The 21,122-nt window shown below is 48.5% G+C and overlaps 1 pseudogene; it reads left to right on the forward strand.

Moving 5' to 3' along the window:
* The first annotated feature begins 8,046 nt into the window (after nt 1-8,046).
* On the forward strand, nt 8,047-21,107 carry LOC122939541 (annotated as a pseudogene).
* The last annotated feature ends 15 nt before the right edge of the window (nt 21,108-21,122 follow it).

The following is a 21,122-nucleotide window of genomic DNA, read 5'->3' on the forward strand; positions in this document are numbered from 1 at the left end:
AAAGTGTAAATTCCCACCTAGCCACCCTCGATCCCTGGCCCTGAATGCCAGCATTTCTAAACTACTGGCCTATGAAATGCTGTCATTTAGGCTGGTGGACACAGACAGCTTCAAACAGCTCATGTCGCTTGCTGTCCCACAGTATGTTGTTCCCAGCCGCCACTACTTCTCCAAGAGAGCCGTGCCTTCCCTGCACAACCAAGTATCCGATAAAATCAAGTGTGCGCTGCGCAACGCCATCTGTAGCAAGGTCCACCTAACCACAGATACGTGGACCAGTAAGCACGGCCAGGGACGCTATATCTCCCTAACTGCACACTGGGTAAATGTAGTGGCAGCTGGGCCCCAGGCGGAGAGCTGTTTGGCGCACGTCCTTCCGCCGCCAAGGATCGCAGGGCAACATTCTTTGCCTCCTGTTGCCACCTCCTCCTTCTCGGCTTCCTCCTCCTCTTCTTCCACCTGCTCATCCAGTCAGCCACACACCTTCACCACCAACTTCAGCACAGCCCGGGGTAAACGTCAGCAGGCCATTCTGAAACTCATATGTTTGGGGGACAGGCCCCACACCGCACAGGAGTTGTGGCGGGGTATAGAACAACAGACCGACGAGTGGTTGCTGCCGGTGAGCCTCAAGCCCGGCCTGGTGGTGTGCGATAATGGGCGAAATCTCGTTGCAGCTCTGGGACTAGCCGGTTTGACGCACATCCCTTGCTTGGCGCATGTGCTGAATTTGGTGGTGCAGAAGTTCATTCACAACTACCCCGACATGTCAGAGCTGCTGCATAAAGTGCGGGCCGTCTGTTCGCGCTTCCGGCGTTCACATCCTGCTGCTGCTCGCCTGTCTGCGCTACAGCGTAACTTCGGCCTTCCCGCTCACCGCCTCATATGCGACGTGCCCACCAGGTGGAACTCCACCTTGCACATGCTGGACAAACTGTACGAGCAGCAGCAGGCCATAGTGGAGTTTCAGCTGCAGCACGCACGGGTCAGTCGCACTACAGAACAGCACCACTTCACCACCAATGACTGGGCCTCCATGCGAGACCTGTGTGCCCTGTTGCGCTGTTTCGAGTACTCCACCAACATGGCCAGTGGCGATGACGCCGTTATCAGCGTTACAATACCACTTCTATGTCTCCTTGAGAAAACACTTAGGGCGATGATGGAAGAGGAGGTGGCCCAGGAGGAGGAGGAGGAGGAGGAAGAGGAAGAGGGGTCATTTTTAGCACTTTCAGGCCAGTCTCTTCGAAGTGACTCAGAGGGAGGTTTTTGGCAACAGCAGAGGCCAGGTACAAATGTGGCCAGCCAGGGCCCACTACTGGAGGACGAGGAGGAGGTGGAGGAGGATGAGGATGAAGCATGGTCACAGCGGGGTGGCACCCAACGCAGCTCGGGTCCATCACTGGTGCGTGGCTGGGGGGAAAGGCAGGACGATGACGATACGCCTCCCACAGAGGACAGCTTGTCCTTACCCCTGGGCAGCCTGGCACACATGAGCGACTACATGCTGCAGTGCCTGCGCAACGACAGCAGAGTTGCCCACATTTTAACGTGTGCGGACTACTGGGTTGCCACCCTGCTGGATCCACGGTACAAAGACAATGTGCCCACCTTACTTCCTGCACTGGAGCGTGATAGGAAGATGCGCGAGTACAAGCGCACGTTGGTAGATGCGCTACTGAGAGCATTCCCAAATGTCACAGGGGAACAAGTGGAAGCCCAAGGCCAAGGCAGAGGAGGAGCAAGAGGTCGCCAAGGCAGCTGTGTCACGGCCAGCTCCTCTGAGGGCAGGGTTAGCATGGCAGAGATGTGGAAAACTTTTGTCAACACGCCACAGCTAATTGCACCACCACCTGATACGCAACGTGTTAGCAGGAGGCAACATTTCACTAACATGGTGGAACAGTACATGTGCACACCCCTCCACGTACTGACTGATGGTTCGGCCCCATTCAACTTCTGGGTCTCTAAATTGTCCACGTGGCCAGAGCTAGCCTTTTATGCCTTGGAGGTGCTGGCCTGCCCGGCGGCCAGCGTTTTGTCTGAACGTGTATTCAGCACGGCAGGGGGCGTCATTACAGACAAACGCAGCCGCCTGTCTACAGCCAATGTGGACAAGCTGACGTTCATAAAAATGAACCAGGCATGGATCCCACAGGACCTGTCCGTCCCTTGTCCAGATTAGACATTAACTACCTCCCCTTAACCATATATTATTGTACTCCAGGGCACTTCCTCATTCAATCCTATTTTTATTTTCATTTTACCATTATATTGCGAGGCTACCCAAAGTTGAATGAACCTCTCCTCTGTCTGGGTGCCGGGGCCTAAATATATGCCAATGGACTGTTGCAATGTTGGGTGACGTGAAGCCTGATTCTCTGCTATGACATGAAGACTGATTCTCTGCTGACATGAAGCCAGATTCTCTGTTACGGGACCTCTCTCCTCTGCCTGTGTGTGTGCTGGGCCTAAATATATGCCAATGGACTGTTGCAGTGGTGGCTGACGTGAAGCCTGATTCTCTGCTATGACATGCAGACTGATTCTCTGCTGACATGAAGCCAGATTGTCTGTTACGGGACCTCTCTCCTCTGCCTGGGTGCTGGGCCTAAATATATGACAATGGACTGTTGCAGTGGTGGGTGACGTGAAGCCTGATTCTCTGCTATGACATGCAGACTGATTCTCTGCTGACATGAAGCCAGATTGTCTGTTACGGGACCTCTCTCCTCTGCCTGTGTGTGTGCTGGGCCTAAATATATGCCAATGGACTGTTGCAGTGGTGGCTGACGTGAAGCCTCATTCTCTGCTATGACATGCAGACTGATTCTCTGCTGACATGAAGCCAGATTCTCTGTTACGGGACCTCTCTCCTCTGCCTGGGTTCCGGGGCCTAAATATCTGAGAATGGACTGTTCCAGTGGTGGGTGACGGGAAGCCAGATTCTCTGCTATGGGACCTCTCTCCAATTGATTTTGGTTAATTTTTATTTATTTAATTTTTATTTTAATTCATTTCCCTATCCACATTTGTTTGCAGGGGATTTACCTACATGTTGCTGCCTTTTGCAGCCCTCTAGCCCTTTCCTGGGCTGTTTTACAGCCTTTTTAGTGCCGAAAAGTTCGGGTCCCCATTGACTTCAATGGGGTTCGGGTTCGGATCGGGTTCGGATCCCGAACCCGAACATTTTCGGGAAGTTCGGCCGAACTTCTCGAACCCGAACATCCAGGTGTTCGCTCAACTCTAGTTGGCAACGAAACTGAACAACTTGGGTCTCAGCTCAGACCTGTGCAACTGGATACTGGATTTTCTTACAAAAAGACCACAAATCGTACGCATGGGCAAGCACTTCTCTTCATCCCTAACACTAAACACTGGGGCACCGCGAGGCTGTGTGCGGAGCCCTCTCCTTTACTCCCTCTTCACCAATGACTGTAAACCTATTCACAATACCAATACCATTATACAATGTGCAGATGACACGACCGCGATGGGCCTGATCTCCAACAATGATGAAACCGCCTATAGGAAAGAGGCCGAGAACCTAGAGAGATGGAGGAAGAACAACAACCTCCTACTCAATACCAAGAAAACAAAGGAGCCGATTCTGGATTTTAGGAAGAAGAAACGAAATGGACACCATCCAATTAGCATTAATGGTGGAAACGTGGAGATAGTTCAAAGTGTCAGATTCTTGGGAGTTCATATTAGTCAGGACCTGTCATGGATAAAAAACACAACAGAAATTACCAAAAAGGCCTTCAGAGGCTTTATTTTCTGAGGAGTCAGAAGAAAGCACAACTCCCAAAACAGCTGCACCATAGAATCTGTTATCACATCCTGCAGTACAGGGTGGTCCTCCGGCTGCTCTTCTGAGGACAAGAAGACCCTCAAGAGCATCATCAGAATGGCCGGCAGAATCCCTGGTCCTCAGCTACCATTACTGGATGACATCTTCACTGCTCGCGGCAGCAACAGGGCAAACATTATCTGCGGGGATCCAACTCACCCCGGCCACAGCCTCTTCACTCCGCTACCCTCTGGTAGGCGTCTTAGAGCCCTACACGCCCGCACCACTAGGCTGAAGAACAGCGTCTACCCCAAAACAGTCTCCTAAATGCTCAGAGATTATTGCCCCTTCCTAGGATAGAAACTACCACAGACTGAAAGTGACGGCGACATCAGTGACCCCATGATGACCTCTTGTCTGCAGTGGTGTCTGATCAGGGTGTATATACTCATAAGCACTTCCTACTTTGCTCTTGCTATATACACTCACCTAAAGAATTATTAGGAACACCTGTTCTTTTTCTCATTAATGCGATTATCTAGTCAACCAATCACATGGCAGTTGCTTCGATGCATGTAGGGTTGTGGTCCTGGTCAAGACAATCTCCTAAACTCCAAACTGAATGTTAGAATGGGAAAGAAAGGTGATTTAAGCAATTTTGAGCGTGGCCTGGTTGTTGGTGCCAGACGGGCCGGTCTGAGTATTTCACAATCTGCTCAGTTACTGGGATTTTCACGCACAACCATTTCTAGGGTTTACAAAGAATGGTGTGAAAAGGGAAAAACCTCCAGTATGCGGCCGTCCTGTGGGCGAAAATGCCTTGTTGATGCTGGAGGTCAGAGGAGAATGGGCCGACTGAGTCAAGCTGATAGAAGAGCAACGTTGACTGAAATAACCACTCGTTACAACCGAGGTCTGCAGCAAAGCATTTGTGAAGCCACAACACGCACAATCTGGAGGCGGATGGGCTACAACAGCAGAAGACCCCACCGGGTACCACTCATCTCCACTACAAATAGGAAAAAGAGGCTACAATTTGCACGAGCTCACCAAAATTGGACTGTTAAAGACTGGAAAAATGTTGCCTGGTCTGATGAGTCTCGATTTCTGTTGAGACATTCAAATGGTAGAGTCCGAATTTGGCGTAAACAGAATGAGAACATGTATCCATCATGCCTTGTTACCACTGTGCAGGCTGGTGGTGTAATGGTGTGGGGGATGTTTTCTGGGCACACTTTAGGCCCCTTAGTGCCAATTGGCCATCGTTTAAATGCCACGGGCTACCTGAGCATTGTTTCTGACCATGTCCATCCCTTCATGACCACCATGTACCCATCCTCTGATGACTACTTCCAGCAGGATAATGCACCATGTCACAAAGCTCGAATCATTTCAAATTGGTTTCTTGAACATGACAATGAGTTCACTGAACTAAAATGGCCCCACAGTCACCAGATCTCAACCCAATAGAGCATCTTTGGGATGTGGTGGAACGGGAGCTTCGTGCGCTGGATGTGCATCCCTCAAATCTCCATCTACTGCAAGATGCTATCCTGTCAATATGGGCCAACATTTCTAAAGATGCTATCAGCACCTTGTGGAATCAATGCCACGTAGAATTAAGGCAGTTCTGAAGGCAAAAGGGGGTCCAACACCGTATTAGTATGGTGTTCCTAATAATTCTTTAGGTGAGTGTATATGCTGTGAACTGTGAATAGTAATGCCTTCTAGTGCAAGGTTTTGTTTTTTTCTAGTGCAATGCTTTAGTTTAAATGTCAGTTCTTGTTCCCCTGTCCATGGCATCTAGGATTGCTCCAAACAACATTTCATTGTATTGTACAGTGACAATAAAGGCATCTTATCTTAAGAGTGATCTATATGGACTCAACTGATATTAGCAAATAGCTAATGTCCGAAACTGAAAATTGCTAAATGGGGGGGGGGGGGGGGTGACAGAAGCCCTTCAAGGATCTCTTCTTTTAATGCAGATCGAAAACTTAGGAGCTTTCCAGGAAAAGTGCTCGTTAAATCTTCCTGGTAGATTTTTTGAAGATTTGATGCAGCATTAAAGAGCTCAACATCAGATGCAGATGAAGCATCGTGGGCTGAATAATGATGAAACGGCCAAGAACCTGATCTATTCCCTTAAACCTGTTTAGGCTACTTTCACACTTGCGTTCAGAGCGGATCCGTCTGCATTATATTGTTAAAAAATTTCTAAGTGTGAAAGTAGCCTGAACGGATCCGTCCAGACTTTACATTGAAAGTCAATGGGGGACGGATCCGTTTGAAGATTGAGCCATAGTGTGTCATATTCAAATGGATCCGTCCTCATTGACTTACATTGTAAGTCTGGACGGATCCGTTTGCCTCCGCACGGCCAGGCGGACACCCGAACGCTGCAGTGCCATCCACAGATCCCCCCCTAAACAGTGCCATCCACAGATCCCCCCCTAAACAGTGCCATCCACAGATCCCCCCCTAAACAGTGCCATCCACAGATCCCCCCCTAAACAGTGCCATCCACAGATCCCCCGTAAACAGTGCCATCCACAGATCCCCCCCTAAATAGTGCCATCCACAGATCCCCCCCTAAACAGTGCCATCCACAGATCCCCCCCTAAACAGTGCCATCCACAGATCCCCCCTAAACAGTGCCATCCACAGATCCCCCCTTAACAGTGCCATCCACAGATCCCCCTTAACAGTGCCATCCACAGATCCCCCCCTAAACAGTGCCATCCACAGATTCCCCCCTAAACAGTGCCATCCACAGATCCCCCCCCAAAACAGTGCCATCCACAGATCCCCCCTAAACAGTGCCATCCACAGATCCCCCTAAACAGTGCCATCCACAGATCCCCCCCTAAACAGTGCCATCCACAGATCCCCCCCAAAAAGTGCCATCCACAGATCCCCCCTAAACAGTGCCATCCACAGATGCCCCCCAAACAGTGCCATCCACAGATCCCCCCCTAAACAGTGCCATCCACAGATCCCCCCTAAACAGTGCCATCCAGAGATCCCCCCCCTAAACAGTGCCATCCACAGATCCCCCCTAAACAGTGCCATCCACAGATCCCCCACTAAACAGTGCCATCCACAGATCCCCCCTAAACAGTGCCAGCCACAGATCCCCCACTAAACAGTGCCATCCACAGATCCCCCACTAAACAGTGCCAGCCACAGATCCCCCCTAAACAGTGCCATCCACAGATCCCCCCCCCAAAACAGTGCCATCCACAGATCCCTCCTAAACAGTGCCATCCACAGATCCCTCCTAAACAGTGCCATCCACAGATCCCCCCTAAACAGTTACATCCACAGATCCCCCCTAAACAGTGCCATCCACAGATCCCCCCTAAACAGTGCCATCCACAGATCCCCCCTAAACAGTTACATCCACAGATCCCCCCTAAACAGTGCCATCCACAGATCCTCCCCTAAACAGTGCCATCCACAGATCCCCCCCTAAACAGTGCCATCCACAGATCCCCCCCTAAACAGTGCCATCCACAGATCCCCCCCTAAACAGTGCCATCCACAGATCCCCCCCTAAACAGTGCCATTCCACAGATCCCCCCCTAAACAGTGCCATCCACAGATCCCCCCTAAATAGTGCCATCCACAGATCCCCCCCAAAACAGTGCCATCCACAGATCCCCCCTAAACAGTGCCATCCACAGATCCCTCCTAAACAGTGCCATCCACAGATCCCCCCTAAACAGTGCCATCCACAGATTCCCCCCTAAACAGTGCCATCCACAGATCCCCCCCTAAACAGTGCCATCCACAGATCTCCCCTAAACAGTGCCATCCACAGATCCCCCCCTAAACAGTGCCATCCACAGATCCCTCCTAAACAGTGCCATCCACAGATCCCCCCCTAAACAGTGCCATCCACAGATCCCCCCTCCCCGACGCTCACAGGAGTACATTTATTAACTGTACCTGTAATTCTATCTGTACCTTTAATCCTCGCTCATATCTTTACTTGGATACCTTACTCTCAGCTCCGGTAACAGCAGGCAGTGCGGGCGGCGCTCACTCACCGACGTCACGCACATGCTCCTCCCACTAGGCGGCGCTCACTCACTGACGTCACGCACATGCTCCTCCCATTAGGCGGCGCTCACTCACTGACGTCACGCACATGCTCCTCCCATTAGGCGGCGCTCACTCGCTGACGTCACACACATGCTCCTCCTACTAGGCGGCGCTCACTCACTCACAATGGGAGAAAGACGGCGTTCATGGTTGGCTTTCGAGCCCCACGACGTACAGGCCGGCTGCCCCCTTTGTATTGGTGGCGTTGTTAGTGGTGATCGCCCTTCTGGAACTACTGGAATTTGTCTGCCCGCCGGCCGCCTTGCAGGGGGATCTGGCGGCTCTGCAGGAACATGTTCAGCGCACGGAGGTAGCCCGGAGCCGGCTGGAGAAGCGCCATTCTGAGCTGATCGTGCAGTCGGAGGGCAACCGGCGGCAGCTGGAGCAACGGCTGGGCAAATTTCAGAACATAGGGGATCGACTGGAGGCCCAGCGCTGCGAGGCGGACAGGGAGAAGCTGCTGGCCAACGTGTCACTCCAGATGGTAGACATCACTCGTCTGAAGGAACAGTTGCATGAACTTCATCAATAATTTTTGCGACAGAAGAATCAGCTGCTTGAGTACAAAAATAATAATACCCGGCTGCAGAAGGCACTGAAGGAAGAGCGTACACAATGCCCTGTATATTCTAACCCCCAGGCGTTACCATGGTGACGGGGATCTCACGGAGATCGTAAAAACTCAGATCCGATGGTATATTCTAACCCCCAGGCAAGCGTCCCCGTCACCATGGAAACGCCTAGGGGTTAGAATATCATGAACACGCACGGACGTAGCAGGGCAGCCTGCTCGTGCGTCTCCCGTCCTCCAGCAGATAGACGGACCTCTCCTAACTATGGGGGACAAACTGAATGATTTTATTGGTTTAGGAAAAATTAATATAAAATGTAAGGATGGCCACTAAGGTGACACTAATCACCTTTATCAAAATATGGAAAAAAAATAAAATATAACAGTTATACTTTACAATGTTTTTCTGCATCGTTTCATCGCTTGTCTACTGCCAATTCATCAAAATGGCGCTTGACTTTGGGGATGCCCCACTGTTCTGCAAGTGATGCCGCAGTTTGTTTTGCTTCCTGAAACTGATTCCGGAATTGGGCCAGGGTGTCTGCAACATTTTTAAATTAAAGTGGATGTTTTAGACAAATCCATGTTTTTTGCTTTCAGAACTTTCGAAACTGCGTTAACATTTTCCAGAATTTTTGTCTGGACAACTACTAAAAATATGAACTCCTATGTCTCCAGTTTTGTTTGGTTTTATCAGTGCTGCCTCTTCTCTTTCTTTCTTTTTTGTTGCAGTTAGAATGATTTTTGACAATGCTTGCATCACATCCAGAAAACGGAAACGTAAGGCAAGCAAGGATTCACAGCGTGAGGACCAGCGAGTAGGGCACAGCTTCTTCAATGTCACGCTGGATTCCGTTGTGAACGAGCAAAGTACGTCCCACCGTTTAATACTGTCTGTAAAAATGTATATATGATCTGCACTACATCATAGAAATGTGCAATCTCTTTGATGTTTGCCATTGCATCTTGCAATACAAGATTGAGGTTGTGCGCTGCACAGTGCACATAAAGAGCATTTGGTTCTTTATCTAAAATTCTGGCCTGTACTCCTAAGTATATGCCACTCATTTTTGCTGCCCCATCGTACCCCTGGCCACGACACTTGTGTAATGTTAGACCTTTGCTCTCTATGCAGGCTATGATATCATTTTCTATGCCTGCGGCACTCTGATCTTTCACAGCATGAAATCCCCAAAAGTACTTCATGAATTTTCACACTGGTTGCTCTGGTGTTCTCATCTCTAGCAACAGAGACATACCGGAAAACCTGGCTTAGTTGATCAACTTCTGCGATGTCTTGTGTAGTGTCCACGATGAGAGTAGAATTGTGCCTGTTGAATGTCTGACACTATTTCCTTTTGTACTTGTTGAGATAGAATTTGGATGATCTCATTTTGGATTATGGGGCTGAGATATTTTATTGTCCTTTGTGGCATTTGAATTAGTTCCTTTAGAATGGGATCGTACTCTGCTAAAAGGTGAACTATGCAGAGAGAATTCCCATTATTAAGCTCACCTAACTGCTCTCGATGCCCACGGAACGGTAGATTGGCATAGACGTGCTTAAAGAGGACCTTTCACTAGTTTAAAAACTAACTCTATCAGTGGGCAGAGCGGCGCCCAGGGGTCCCCCTGCACTTACTAGTATGTCTGGGCGCCGCTCCGTTCGCCTGGTATAGGCTCCGGTGTCTGCAGCTCCTTCTTTTGTACTGGGCGGAGTTTTTGTATTAGGGTTGTCCCTTGCTGCAGTGCTGCCCAATCATAGCGCACAGCTCATAGCCTGGGACTTGTGGAAGCGGAAAACGGAACAACGGCCGCGGATGCACACAATGGTCATGTGCATGAGGCCTTAGTAATCAGATAACTTTCTAGAACAAGAATCAGCAACATTCGACACCACCGCTGCTGTGAAACTACAACTCCCAGCATGCAGGCTTACTTGGCTGTTCTCGAAACTCCCACAGAAGTGAAAGGAGGATTTTGGGAGTTGTGGTTTCAGAACAGCTGGAGGGCCGAAGGTTGCTGACCCCTGTCCTAAAATATGCTATTATTTGCCATGTTTAAGACCATTGTCCTAATCATGTCCTGTATCACCAGTTATCTCTCTGCACTACACTACATCTCCCACTCTTCTCCCCGATCAAATAAGAGTATGACTCCCGCCATCCCCTCCATAGACCTGCTATCTGTCATCTGACCGCAATGTCTATTGTGTTTACAACAGGGAGAAAAGCAGATTTCTATCATAAATCCTTTTTAGGGGAGAAGGTAACAGCAAAGGCTCTGATAACAGGAGAGCATTGTTCTCAGATAAGATATAAGGAAAAGTCACCGACCATAAAATGCTGTATTTACACAGCGCGATACAGGACGGGATTATGGAGAAATAACAATTCCAACCCTGCTCGTAATGGGGATGAAGCGCAGCCCTCACAGACAGCGATCCCCTGCACGGTATGGCGAGGAGCGGTCGCCATTTCTATTGCTCCTCCTCATACAGAACCATTATGGGGAGCAGGGGCTGATAACACTGCGCAATCAGGTGACAGGAAAGGAGGATTCTGATGTCCACACGTGCAAGTCTCTCTGCTGGATGACATGGTGATCTGCAGCTACTTTAGGGCTTTTTCACACGAGCGGATCCTGAGTGGGTAATCTGCTGCGTGAAAGAGTCCAGCCCCGCTCCGGACAGCGGAGACACGGAGCAGTAACATGACGGATAACGCTCCGCGCCTCTCTGTGACCTTTTTACTACAACAAAATCACAGTGAGATAAAGTTGTCATCGTGATTTTGTAGTAAAAAGATCACAGAGAGGCGCGGAGCGTTATCAGTTATGTTACTGCTCCGTGTCTCCGCTGTCCGGAGCGGGGCTTGACTCTTTCACGCAGCAGATTCCACACACAGGATCCGCTCATGTGACAGAGCCCTTACATGCTCAGATTATAAGTAAGAAGCATCCTCACTAGGGTTGAGCCTACTGATCTTCGAAGCCAAGATCCAAAGTCAATTCGCTTCAAGCGTCGTCTTGGGAGACTTCGGTCAATAACTTCGGTATTTGATTATTTAACTTAAAACAGATTTTAACCCCCTCAGCCCCGCTAGCTGAAACCCCCTTAATGACCAGGCCACTTTTTACACTTCTGCACTGCACTACTTTCACGGTTTATTGCTCGATGCAACTTACCACCCAAATGAATTTTACCTCCTTTTCTTCTCACTAATAGAGCTTTCATTTGGTGGTATTTCATTGCTTCTGACATTTTTACTTTTTTTGTTATTAATCGAAATTTAACGTTTTTTTTGCAAAAAAATGACATTTTTCACTTTCAGCTGTAAAATTTTGCAAAAAAAACAACATCCATATATACATTTTTCGCTAAATTTATTGTTCTACATGTCTTTGATAAAAAAAAAAAAATGTTTGGGCAAAAAAAAAAAAAGGTTTGGGTAAAAGTTATAGCGTTTACAAACTAAGGTACAAAAATGTGAATTTCCGCTTTTTGAAGCAGCTCTGACTTTCTGAGCACCTGTCATGTTTCCTGAGGTTCTACAAGGCCCAGGCAGTAGAAAACCCCCACAAGTGACCCCATTTCGGAAAGTAGACACCCTAAGGTATTTGCTGATGGGCATAGTGAGTTCATAGAACTTTTTATTTTTTGTCACAAGTTAGCAGAAAATTATGATTTTTTTTTTTTCTTACAAAGTCTCATATTCCACTAACTTGCGACAAAAAATAAAAAATTCTAGGAACTCGCCATGCCCCTCAGGGAATACCTTGGGGTGTCTTCTTTCCAAAATGGGGTCACTTGTGGCGTAGTTATACTGCCCTGGCATTTTAGGGGCCCAAATGTGTGAGAAGAACTTTGCAATCAAAATGTGTAAAAAATGGCCTGCGAAATCCGAAAGGTGCACTTTGGAATGTGGGCCCCTTTGCCCACCTAGGCTGCAAAAAAGTGTCACACATCTGGTATCGCCGTACTCAGGAGAAGTTGGGGAATGTGTTTTGGGGTGTCATTTTACATATACCCATGCTGGGAGAGAAATATCTTGGCAAAAGACAACTTTTCCAATTTTTTTATACAAAGTTGGCATTTGACCAAGATATTTCTCTCACCCAGCATGGGTATATGTAAAATTACACCCCAAAACACATTGCCCAACTTCTCCTGAGTACGGCGATACCACATGTGTGACACTTTTTTGCAGCCTAGGTGGGCAAAGGGGCCCAAATTCCTTTTAGGAGGGCATTTTTAGACATTTGGATCCCAGACTTCTTCTCACGCTTTCGGGCCCCTAACATGCCAGGGCAGTATAAATACCCCACATGTGACCCCATTTTGGAAAGAAGACACCCCAAGGTATTCCGTGAGGGGCATGGCAAGTTCATATTATTATTTTTTTGGCACAAGTTAGCGGAAATTGATTTTTTTTGTATTTTCTCACAAAGTCTCCCTTTCCGCTAACTTGGGACCAAAATTTCAATCTTTCATGGACTCAATATGCCCCTCACGGAATACCTTGGGGTGTCTTCTTTCCGGAATGGGGTCACATGTGGGGTATTTATACTGCCCTGGCATTTTAGGGGCCCTAAAGCGTGAGAAGAAGTCTGGAATATAAATGTCTAAAAAAATTTACGCATTTGGATTCCGTGAGGGGTATGGCGAGTTCATGTGAGATTTTATTTTTTGACACAAGTTAGTGGAATATGAGACTTTGTAAGAAAAAACAAAAACAAACAAAAAAAATTCCGCTAACTTGTGCCCAAAAAAATGTCTGAATGGAGCCTTACAGGGGGTGATAAATGACAGGGGGGTGATCAGGGAGTCTATATGGGGTGATCATCCCCCTGTCATTGATCACCCCCCTATAAGGCTCCATTCAGACGTCCGTATGATTTTTTACGGATCCACGGATACATGGATCGGATCCGCAAAACACATAGAAGATAGTCTAGCAATATCAGAAAGGTGTTACCCAGCGAAACATTGCAAAGACTTTGCATCTATCATCATCAACTGTGCATAACATCATCCGAAGATTCAGAGAATCTGGAACAATCTCTGTGCGTAAGGGTCAAGGCCGTAAAACCATACTGGATGCCCGTGATCTCCGGGCCCTTACACGACACTGCACCACAAACAGGAATGCTACTGTAAAGGAAATCACAGAATGGGCTCAGGAATACTTCCAGAAACCATTGTCAGTGACCACAATCCACCGCGCCATCCGCCGCTGCCAGCTGAAACTCTACAGTGCAAAGAAGAAGCCATTTCTAAGCAAGATCCACAAGCTCAGGCGTTTTCACTGGGCCAGGGATCATTTAAAATTGAGTGTGGCAAAATGGAAGACTGTTCTGTGGTCAGACGAGTCACGATTCGAAGTTCTTTTTGGAAATCTGGGACGCCATGTCATCCGGACCAAAGAGGACAAGGACAACCCAAGTTGTTATCAACGCTCAGTTCAGAAGCCTGCATCTCTGATGGTATGGGGTTGCATGAGTGCGTGTGGCATGGGCAGCTTGCATGTCTGGAAAGGCACCATCAATGCAGAAAAATATATTCAGGTTCTAGATCAACATCTGCTCCCATCCAGACGTCATCTCTTTCAGGGAAGACCCTGCATTTTTCAACAAGATAATGCCAGACCACATTCTGCATCAATCACAACATCATGGCTGCGTAGGAGAAGGATCCGGGGACTGAAATGGCCGGTCTGCAGTCCAGATCTTTCACCGATAGAGAACATTTGGCGCATCATAAAGAGGAAGGTGCAACAAAGAAGGCCCAAGACGATGGAACAGTTAGAGGCCTGTATTAGACAAGAATGGGAGAGCATTCCCATTTCTAAACTTGAGAAACTGGTCTCCTCGGTCCCCAGACGTCTGTTGAGTGTTGTAAGAAGAAGGGGAGATGCCACACAGTGGTGAAAATGGCCTTGTCCCAACTTTTTGGGGATTTGTTGACACCATGAAATTCTGATTCAACATATTTTTCCCTTAAAATGGTACATTTTCTCAGTTTAAACTTTTGTTCCGTGATTTATGTTCTATTCTGAATAAAATATTAGAAGTTGGCACCTCCACATCATTGCATTCAGTATTTATTCACGATTTGTATAGTGTCCCAACTTTTTTGGAATCCGGTTTGTAGTAAATGATGGTCTGTCAAGCCAGAGAGCTGTGATCGACACTTTGAACTATCTCCACGTTTCCACCATTAATGCTAATGGGATGGTGTCCATTTAGTTTCTTCTTCCTAAAACCCAGAATCGGCTCCTTTGTTTTCTTGGTATTGAGTAGGAGGTGGTTGTTCTTCCTCCATCTCTCTAGGTTCTCGGCCTCTTTCCTATAGGCGGTTTCTTCGTTGTTGGAGATCAGGTCCATCGCGGTCGTGTCATCTGCACATTGTATAACGGTATTGGTATTGTGAATAGGTTTACAGTCATTGGTGAAGAGGGAGTAAAGGAGAGGGCTCCACACACAGCCTCGCGGTGCCCCAGAGTTTAGTGTTAGGGATGAAGAGAAGGGCTTGTCCATGTGTACGACTTGTGGTCTTTTTGTAAGAAAATCCAGTATCCAATTGCACAGGTCTGAGCCGAGACCCAAGTTGTTCAGTTTCGCTGCCAACTTGTTGGGAGGGACGGTGTTTGTGGCAAACATCGCCACTTATAGAATGTCTTTCTTGTCTGTACCTCTTCCCCTCCCCCCTCAACCTCCCATCGGCCCTTGCTATTGTCTGACCCCCACCTTTCCTTGTACCATAGTCATCTATGTATTGTATGTAAATTAGGCTTTTGGAGGTTGGAAACCAGGTGCGCATGCCTAGTAAAGTCAGTGACTCCCAAACTGTGTGTCGTCCAGTCACTGGGGAAATTGTCTCTTGGATATTGACCTGTTTCTTCAGCTACAAGGGATTTAAGTGAAGATATTGAGGGTAAACCTTGAAGCTCCGCAACAGTGTTAAAGGCCGAGCTGTAATCAATGAACAGCGTCCGCACAGCTGTCTCTCTGCTCCAGTGTGACAGCGCAGTGTGAAGGGTAAGTGAGATGGCGTCCTCAGCCGACCTATGTGCTCTGTAGGCAAACTGGTATTGGTCCATGGAGGTGCAGATCTTGCTCTTCATGTGCCTGAGGACAAGTTCTTCAAAGCACTTCATAGCAATAGGAGTGAGAGCCACCGGGCGATAATCACTTAAGGTCTTCACCCCGGCCTGTTTTGGAATTGGGACAATTGTGGAGGACTTCAGGCAAGTGGGGACAATGACAGTTTTTTAGGACTTTTCCAGGAACTTCATCAGGGCCGGCTGCTTTGTGTGGATTAATGTGGCTGAAGGCCCTTTTTACCTCCTGTGCTCTCAGCATCAGGGAACATGATGGAGCCTCTTGCTGGGCTAATCCGATGATCGGCAGCTCATTGCCTTTAGGTCATCAGGAGAGAAAGAATTTCCGGTGTTGATGGAACAGGTCCTGCTCTTATAACTGGTGATGGACTTGATACCGGCCACATGCGTCGGGAATCAGAGCTCGTGAAATGATGTTGTATCTTTGCTTCGCCTCCTTAACGCCCCTCGTCAGGTCGGACCGGGCTGCTTTGTTCTCCTCTGGGTCTCCCTTTCGGAAAGCAATGTCACGGGCCTTCAAAAGGTTTGGACATTTCTGATTATCCATGGTTTCCTATTTGGGAAGGTCCGAATGATTTTGGGATCAGTGACATTGTCCATGCAGAATGTGATATAGGACAGGGCAGAGGAGGCCGATATGTAGAAGTCTGGGTGATTGTCCTTTGTAGCTGCCGGTTTAAACAAACCCCAATCTGTGTCCTGAAAACCGTCCTGTCGTCTCCTTGTGGCTCCTTCAGGCCAAACTCTGTCTGCAAAGTGAATCCTGGTGATGAGAGGTTTGTATGCTGGAGCCAAACACAGAGACATGTGGTCCGACTGCCGAGATGGGGGCCGGTGACGCTGTGTAAGCATTTGCTGGGCTGCTTACCTCTCTCTGTGCTGTCATTTCTTTAAAAATCGTACTTTTATAATATGCTAATTACTTCACATCCTCGGACTATAAACACGCCCCCTCCGCCACTCTCCTCCTCCCGTTGTCCCTGTCTGCCTGCGCCGTACCGGTCCTCATTCCGCGCAGGCGCTCTGAGAGAAGGACGCTTTCCGGGTGTAGGCTGACATCATCGGCGCAGGCGCACTGAGGAAGGAGCGGGCAAGCGAGCGTCCTTCTCTCAGAGCGCCTGCGCGGAATGAGGACCGATACGGCGCAGGCGCAGGATTTCATGGGCAGACAGGGCCAACGGGAGGAGGAGAGCGCTCGCTGGCCCTGTCTATCAAGTGGAGGAGGGGGCGGGTTTATAGTCCGAGGGTGGGAAGTAATTAGGATATTATAAAAAAGTAAGATTTTTATAGAAATTACGGCAAAGAGAGAGGAAAGAGGGGAATATATGGACTCAGCAGACAGTATCACACATGATAGGATTAGATACACAGCTCAGCAGACAGTATCACACAGGATAGGATTAGATACACTGCTCAGCAGACAGTATCACACAGGAGAGGATTAGATACACAGCTCAGCAGACAGTATCACACAGGATGGGATTAGATACACAGCTCAGCAGACAGTATCACACAGGATAGGATTAGATACACAGCTCAGCAGACTGTATCACACAGGAGAGGATTAGATACACAGCTCAGCAGACAGTATCACACAGGATGGGATTAGATACACAGCTCAGCAGACAGTATCACACAGGATAGGATTAGATACACAGCTCAGCAGACAGTATCACACAGGATGGGATTAGATACACAGCTCAGCAGACTGTATCACACAGGAGAGGATTAGATACACAGCTCAGCAGACAGTATCACACAGGAGAGGATTAGATACACGGCTCAGCAGACAGTATCACCCAGGATAGGATTAGATACACAGCTCAGCAGGCAGTATCACACAGGATAGGATTAGATACAGGGGGGCAGCAGACAGTATCACACAGGATGGGATTAGATACACAGCTCAGCAGACTGTATCACACAGGAGAGGATTAGATACACAGCTCAGCAGACAGTATCACACAGGAGAGGATTAGATACACAGCTCAGCAGACAGTATCACACAGGATGGGATTAGATACACAGCTCAGCAGACAGTATCACACAGGATGGGATTAGATACACAGCTCAGCAGACAGTATCACACAGGATTGGATTAGATACACGGCTCAGCAGACAGTATCACACAGGATGGGATTAGATACACAGCTCAGCAGACAGTATCACACAGGATAGGATTAGATACACAGCTCAGCAGACAGTATCACACAGGATAGGATTAGATACACAGCTCAGCAGACAGTATCACACAGGATAGGATTAGATACACAGCTCAGCAGACAGTATCACACGGGATAGGATTAGATACACAGCTCAGCAGACAGTATCACACAGGAGAGGATTAGATACACAGCTCAGCAGACAGTATCACACAGGATGGGATTAGATACACAGCTCAGCAGACAGTATCACACAGGATGGGATTAGATACACAGCTCAGCAGACAGTATCACACAGGATAGGATTAGATACACAGCTCAGCAGACAGTATCACACAGGATAGGATTAGATACACAGCTCAGCAGGCAGTATCACACAGGATAGGATTAGATACACAGCTCAGCAGACAGTATCACACAGGATAGGATTAGATACACAGCTCAGCAGGCAGTATCACACAGGATAGGATTAGATACACTGCTCAGCAGACAGTATCACACAGGACAGGATTAGATACACTGAACCACAGGATGAAATTGGGTGAGCTGGACAATGTACTATTTCTACTAGACTGGTAACGGTTTCCTGCGTAAATAGCACCCATCTATTATATATATAGATTTCTTCAACTTTCGTACTCCTCTTCGGCTGAAAATACTCCTCAAAAACAGTAAGAGTAGTATTTTTACTCTTTCGGAAAAAATGTAGTGCGACCTCTGGTCACAGCTGATGCTTCAGTAGTGCAGTGTGTGATGTCTGTGGCAGTTGATGCTTCAGTAGTGCAGTGTCTGATGTCTGTTGCAGCGGATGCTTCAGTAGTGCAGTGTATGATGTCTGTGGCAGCGGATGCTTCAGTAGTGCAGTGTGTGATGTCTGTCACAGCTGATGCTTCAGTAGTGCAGTGTATAATGTCTGTCACAGCTGGTGCTTCAGTAGTGCAGTGTATGATGTCTGTCACAGCTGATGCTTCAGTAGTGCAGTGTATGATGTCTGTCACAGCTGATGCTTCAGTAGTGCAGTGTATGATGTCTGTCACAGCTGATGCTTCAGTAGTGCAGTGTATGATGCATGTCGCAGCGGATGCTTCAGTAGTGCAGTCTGCTGGATGTGACGGGGTTGGTGCTGCTGTGGGGGAGGGTCTCCCAGTGGACGTCCTATGACAGACCTGGAGGAGGAGCCGCCGATCCAGCCACAAGTCACAGGGAGAAGCCGAAAACTGGATAAAACCAGCGACATGTTTATACGGCAGGGACCGATCCAGCAGCAGCCGCCACGTCCACCGGGGCTCGTGACCACCGCACCTGGAGCCGCAAAAACCTGTAACTATAAAACAGGATAAAAAAATATATATTCAAATCCCCCCCCCCCTCCCTGAAGTTATAAGTACATACACAACACACGCCGCGGGCGCCTCCGCTATTAAGATCTACAAGGATTTATCGCAAATGGGAAGAATAAAACCGTCGCCCACAATCGGGCGTCAGTGAGAAGCCCAGACGGGGAATGCGCACACAGCGCCGCACACGTTATGGCGGTCAGAAGACGGGGATGCAGAGAAAACATCAGTAATAAAACACAGAAAACCGGTATAAATGTGGTGTCGCTGTAATCGCACCGAGCGGAGGATGAGGGGAACCGGCAGGAAACGCTGGGACCGCAAAACCCAGAAAACTGGAGGAATTGTGTGTGGTTTTTTATCCTCCCAGTTGGAATTTTTTCCCGCTTCCCACTACATTGTGTAGAACCGTAAATGGCGCCATTACAAAGTACAACTGGTCCCACAAATAACAAGTCCTCGTCCGGAGATGTTAACGTCCTCGTCATCTATGTTAAGGGGAAATAAAGAAGTTCTGGCTCCGGGAAGGCTGGGAGCAAAAAATGGAAAAAATGTCCCTATTATGAAGGGGTTAAACATCTGAAAATTCCCGTTAAAATGTAAAATCCGTAGAATCCAATGTTACTTGTTCACAGTTGCTGCTTCCAGCTTTTTAAATACCATGTGACTATAAACGACCAATCAGAGAGGAGGTTCCCCATGGTCCGCTCCATGACTACTTGCCCATCATCCCTATCACACTGGGGATCCCTCTGTACCAGCCGGGAGGGTGAGGTCCTGTTTAGGTAACTGTCCTGTTTGGCTGTGAGGTCCATGACCCGTGGACCATTCAGCTTCCCCCCGATTAATGGCCGTCACCGGACCCCCCCCCCCTTTATCTCTCACCAGGTCCGGCCCTTAGGGGTCCCGTCCAGGCTGGAGATGCAGAGCCACGCGCTGCTTTTCTAGACCCCTCTTTATATTCCATCTTCTCGTGTCCTGGTTTGTAACTTGCGCAGGGCGTGTCCCACATGCTGCAGGCCACGTGGGGCTCCGCACAGTCCACACCTACGTGGTCACAGGTTATAGTTCCCCTCACTGTCCAGTCAGTCCTGCAGATACAGCTCAGGCAGTTCTAACGTTCCGCTCCTTCCGGTGCAGCCTCCATGTGAACGATGAACCTGATCTGGTCTCGAGCTGCTGGGGACAATTTATTATGTCAATTGGGGCCTTCGAAAAAACAAAGTCTGGCTCCGGCCCCAGAATCGGGTCGTTGGTCAACATTTGACCTGAACTAGAGATGAATTGAACCAAGAAGGAAGAACAGAAATCGTCTTCCTGTCCCTCCATGACCGGTCCGGCCGCCATCACCGGCGTCTTCCCTCCTTGTCTCCGGTTCACCCAGAAGACTTCCTCCGGGTGAACTGGACATTCCTGTAGACCCTCTTATAAAGTAGTGGTGTCAAAGGGGCTTTCTGGAATTATCATATTGATGACCGATCTTTAGGATAGGTCATGAGATCGGGGGGCTCCTACTCCCGGGACCCCACCGATCAGCTGTATGAAGAGGCTGCTGCGCTTGGTGACCTCTTACGTCTCTTCCAAGGCCATGTGATGTCACCTTCACCGGTCACAGCTGCGATATCAAGCACAACCACTTTACTAAAGACGGCGCTTGGTGACCTGCGAGAAGACTGCAGCGCTCACCGGCGAGCCACGGTCTCCTCAAACAGCTGATTGGTCGGGTGTATCACCACTTCAGCCAGGGATTGTATGTAGGGGTCGTGTGAGGGTGCACCATACTTTAAACTGCTGTGACCTCAAACATGGAGGAACTGCCCTTACGAGATCTTCCAGTCATCAGTCCAGACAATAAAAATACCTCATCTCCTCTGATTTCTCCCCAAATGTCATCATCATCTCCGGTCATTAGAAGCATTTTGTTCGGATTTCATGCGGATTCTACATTGACTCCTCTTCTTCCATTCAGGTTCCTGTGATATAGGATTGTCCGATGACATCATCAGTACCAGATAATGGATGGAGACAAGG

Source organism: Bufo gargarizans, chromosome 5, assembly GCF_014858855.1.
Source record: "Bufo gargarizans isolate SCDJY-AF-19 chromosome 5, ASM1485885v1, whole genome shotgun sequence".
NCBI lineage: Eukaryota > Metazoa > Chordata > Amphibia > Anura > Bufonidae > Bufo > Bufo gargarizans.